A 5539-nucleotide genomic window follows, 5' to 3' on the forward strand; every position below is an offset into this window, starting at 1 on the left:
TCTATTTATTGGAATGCACTTGTGGAAAAAAGTATGTGGGAAAAACGAAGAGACAACTCAAACTTAGGATACAAGAACACGTACGCAACATTAAGAATAAAGTTGAAAGCCACACCATTTCAAGACATTTTAGTGAGAGACACAACTCGAATCCGGAAGAACTTACCTTCAAGGCGATAGAACTGGTTAAACTTGGAGAGAGAGGAGGTGACTTGGCAATCAAGTTGTCACAACGAGAAATGTTCTGGATTTTCCAACTAAAAACCATGCATCCACTCGGCCTGAATGAGAATTATGAAATCGCTCCATTCTTGTGCGGTGTCGTTGAAAATTATTAGCAAATATTCACATCTTGCACTCCCCATCATTTCACATGTTTGTTAACTATGCACTTCTGCACTAATAAAATCACTAATAAAATTAATATATTGTGGGCATTCTTTGTTGCATACGAAAGTAATACAGTCAAACCACACTGGAAAGGCCCAATCTCAACCGAACTTGGAAGCGAAGCAGTGTTGGGCCTGACTAGTACCAGAAGGGGCGACCCACTGGGAATATTAGGTACTGTACTGAGAGTAAAAGCAACTTCTCAATGTCCAATTGCGACAGATATCCACAGATAATATGATCACTTAATAAAGTTATAAGCCTCCGAAATACATAACTTCATTCCCTAAATATATATATGGTCACAATTAAATAATGCATGCAATATTAAGGCAATCGCACCTTAAGGTAACTATTTTACTATTCTAATATTTTTTAATATTAAGGCAACAGCACTTTAAGAAATAAATCACTATTATCTAACTCACTCGCACTTTTAAATAATGGTTAACATAGCATCGAGCTTCACAGGTAAAAATCATGAATCACTTGCTCGCGTATATATGTAAACCCCCCCTCCCCCTTCACCACCTACATATGATTATATATATATACACAGGCGTGTACATATAACTTATACTATTTATCCCTCCATTTACTTTGTTAATTATATATGATATAGATATAAGTGTGTAGTAATGATCGCAAATCCAGGTCCATGATTTTAATAACCAACATCCGTCCTAAGAAACGTTATAATATACACACTCTTTAAACATATTTTTAAACTTGTTTTTGTCTATTTATGCAATTTTGGCGATTACGTCCGGGCGAAAAACATCATCATGATAGAACGTCACCATGGCAACAAGGTGAAGCCGAGACTCCGGGACATGTGATGCGCTCCACCGGTGTGTTCCACAGTACACCAGTTTCAGTAGGAGAGACCATGTGCTGCGAGTAACCAATCAGATGAAGACGGCCACGGCTCGCGAGGACGTCACCACGGCGATACAGAAACGAAACCGGAAGCGGGGAACCTTGAAAAGACGGCGCACATGCGCACTTGAACTGTTGAGTTACCGGAAGTGTGGCGGAAGTACCTCACTTCTCCGTGCTCTCCCGTTTTGATGTTTAAACTCTACTGATAATCAAATTATACTGTTTACCGTGTGCCACATATAACAATGGTGGTTAGTAAGAACAACTTTACTCCTGCTCCAGCAAAGTTAGGTTTTTCAATTAGCATAGACAGGAAGTGATGTCATCACTTAACTCCCAATTAAGGGGGTATATATAGGAGCCCTGTGATACCCTGTCACTTACCCCATGAAGAAGTCCTAGAGACGAAACGCGTTGGGACTTTACCCAGAGACCTCCTGCTACATCAGTTAAGACTCTTAAAACTTTTCTTACATTTTGAATAGCGTATTTTGCACTAACTATATGCACTTTACTTGAGATTTTTATTCATATCCATTTCCCTTTTTAAAAAAACAGTCATCTTTTAGAGAAACTGTATTTTTATTATGTTATATTTATTGGTACTGTATTTTCTATATACCTTTTAGTGTTGTGAAATAAAAATATATTTTTCTACAAACGAATTTTTATATATATTTAAATATACTGACGTAATTTATTTGGTTATATACAAACACCTTAGGTCGCTTAGAACCCCTATCTGGTATCCATATATATATATATATATATATATATATATATATATAATATTTTTATTCATTTATTTATTTATTTTAAATTGTTTATTTTTTTATTTTTTTATTGTAAAAAAAAATCTTTTTTGTTTGGCGGCGGGGGGGGGGGAATTGTGTCAAATGACTACCTTGCCCCGGGTGACAAAAACCCTAATTTCGGCCCTGGTTTGTTCTCTCCCAGCAATCGTTCCTGCTAACCAGCTGATCATCTGGTTTGTGGAGGAGAAACAAGGTACTCGAGGCCATACCTTCAAGTGGAGGTGGTGAGTGATACCAATGGCCAACTTATTTACTTTACAGTGGTGTTACCGTCACCGAATAAAAGCCTATGGGCTTCTTATGGCATTTCTCTTTCTCAATGGGATCCCTCCCGCAGCCCCTCATGACACGCGGGTCACCCTATGCATGCACAATAGGACTCCCAAGTCACAAACCCAGATCTACTGTAGTCTCAAAAGACAGATTTTATCGGGAGAGCTGTACTTTGCGATTTTAATCATATTTCATGGTACTTACCGGCGTTATTAACGCCGGTATGTACCTGATAAGTGGCGAGATGCATTGCATCACAGATGCTATGCGTAGTACATCCCGCCAAGAGTGCGGTAAGAGCATAAGTAGAAAGTACACATACTGCAGTAACAAAGCATATTAAATGTTAGCCAAAACTAAAAGAATGGTCATATTCAAAACTACATGTTATATAAATTGTGCTAAAAAGAGCGACATACAGTACTAGTGTTAAAAAATGTATTTCCAAAAGAAGATATACCTTTATATGGACAAAATGACATGCAGAAAGAGCCACTAATGGGGAATAGATTACAGAAGACGCTACATAAAACAATCCAGTCACATTGTTTCCTTGAACCCGTTTGCTGCAAGAGCCCCTAATCTATGTATCCATCTACATTCCGATTGTATTAATAATTTATAATCTGTTGAGTTCTCTAGTGGGTACATAATCTATAACTTTATATCGTACAGTGGCCAGACTGTGCCCTGCCTAGGCAAAATGCCAGGCTACTGATTGTGCACTAGTTTCCTTCTGGATGCCATTCTCTCCTTGATCTTCCTGTCATTTTTTTTGACATCCGCCACATGGGCAACGGTAACAGATACAGGTACATTTTTGTTATATCAGTTTTCATAAGTCAAACAACCTAAACATATGGGGGGTCATTCCGAGTTGATCGCACATAGCAACTTTTTGCTGCTCGTGTGATCAACCTGACGTCGCCTATGGGGGAGTGTATTTTAGCATAGCAGGGCTGCAAATGCTTGTGCAGCCTTGCTATGCTAAAAAAGTTTCATGTAAAAACAAGACCAGCCCTAGACCTACTTACCATTTGCGACGGATCCAGCGATGCAGGTCCCAAATTTGACGTCAGACATCCGCCCTCAAAACGCCTGGATGCGCCTGCGTTCGCTGGACCACTTCCTGAAAACGGTCAGTTGACGCCCCGACACGCCTTCCTCCTGTCAATCTTCTTGCGGTTGCCGCTGGGCAACGACACGCGTATGCAATGCGCACACCGCGCATGCACCGTTCCGAACCGATCGCACCGATGCGAAGAAGTGCAGCGTGCAATCGGGTCGGAATGACCCCCATGGATAGGTGGTTTCACTTAGGTGCAAGCACTAGGAATGGTGTCAAGATTGGAGATACCCAGTAAGAACTATGAAATAAGTGGGCTAAAAGAGGTAGAGGCAGGCTTGGACTGGCCCACAGGGGCACAGGGGAAAACACCGGTGGGCCCCACTGCCTGGGGGCCCACCTCCTGCTCTAAGGATCAGGTTCCAGGTTGTGCACTTGAAATATACATTATACATATGTTACCTTATACTGGACAATAGTGTATTTTCTACAGTGCATTACTGTTATTAATCTGTTATTAACCTGGTACATTATCATGCATGCAGCAGCTGAATTTACTGTATATATTTTTTAAGGGGCCCAGACGTTGCACTCTCTAATGGTTAGTCAAACCAATGAGGTGGCAGGCCACACACCCTCTGCAGACTGACCACACCCCTAACATGGGCCCCTACCACTGCACCCCCCCCTCCCCCCCGGTGGGCCCTGCATGCCCCAGTCCAACACTGGGTAGAGGTTGCAAATATTGATATACGTACCTCGTTGAAAACATAGTTTGAAAAAAAATGTAAGATTCTGTATATTGTGTTCATGAATGGTCAAACTTCTAATTAAAAACAGTGAATGGCAGTTTTGTGTTATCACAAAAAGCACATAAAATTAAAATTCCATAAAACGATATAATGTCACAATGTAAAAAAAAAAATCCAAAAATAGCAAAAAAAACAATGATCTGTGTATAAGGTGCCAATTACCTGTTAAGTACCACAGTCTATGCTTAGCTCTAATGAATGACATTAGAATGTGTAAGACCAACTCGGCATAAATGTGAAGTATAGCAAACAGAAGGAATCCGGTCCACTATTGCCCGACATGCATTAGGTCGACATGGACAAAAGGAACGACATGGTAAAAATGTTGGCACAGGGATGGTTAAAACATGGAAAGGTCGACATGAGTTTTTTTACTATTTATTTTAATTTTCATACTTTAGAATCCACATGGACTACGATTGGGAACAGTAACCTTGCCCACAGCATGGCGAGCAAAGCGAGCCATGCAAGAGGACTCGGTACACTAATTGGGGTTACTGGTTACTTCACCGAGTAAACGATACACCAAAAAATAATGAAGACCTTTTCACGTGTCTACGTGTTCAGTGTCTTACCTTTTTGTCATGTCGACTGTTTTGTAAAGTCGACAAAGTGCCTGTTGACATTTCGGTGTTGCCCTAATGACTGTCAACCTTTCTCATGTAGACCCTATGATCCATAACCAAACAAATATAATGGGGTGGATTATACTCAGCTGGAGATGTAGGAGCCGCAGATGGTGTGTACCAGAGTATATCTGGAAAATACCCAAGCAGTCCAGAAGCAGGTAAGTAGCTTCTACAGGTAAGTAACAGCTTGCACAGGATCAGGCTGGGTATATATGCTAGATAAATGTAAAAGTTTATCTTCGTATAGTAAAAACTGGAAGATTACATGCAAGTGACACATTACGGTTTATGAATTGCTATAGAGTGACTACATTTGCTATATAATGTTGATATTATTCATAACACAAACTACCTAGTTTCTCCGTAATTTGAAAAATTGTTTATGCCAGTACCAGCAGTTCAGGATGTGGAATATAGATTGATAGAAATATATATGTATTGAGCTACCTTTTTCTCTAATCAGTGATGAAAGTCGGAAGTTGAAGCAGCCGAAGGAAATGTTACAGAACAGCAAATATTAACAGACAGAATCAGACGGTGTACAATGTAATATTTTGCTTATCTGATCTCACTGTATTATCTGTCTCTCGCTCCAAGGACTTTCTTCCACATTTTTTTTCACAGAACAAATTGATGTGTCTGGGCTGGTGATAACTCTTTCACTGCCCTATT

At 40.0% G+C, this 5539-nt stretch overlaps 1 pseudogene; it reads left to right on the forward strand.

Annotated features, from left to right (window-relative positions):
• The first annotated feature begins 457 nt into the window (after positions 1 to 457).
• Positions 458 to 576, forward strand: LOC134896124 (5S ribosomal RNA; annotated as a pseudogene).
• The last annotated feature ends 4963 nt before the right edge of the window (positions 577 to 5539 follow it).

The sequence above is a fragment of the Pseudophryne corroboree genome, chromosome 3 (assembly GCF_028390025.1).
Source record: "Pseudophryne corroboree isolate aPseCor3 chromosome 3, aPseCor3.hap2, whole genome shotgun sequence".
In the NCBI taxonomy this organism is placed as follows: domain Eukaryota; kingdom Metazoa; phylum Chordata; class Amphibia; order Anura; family Myobatrachidae; genus Pseudophryne; species Pseudophryne corroboree.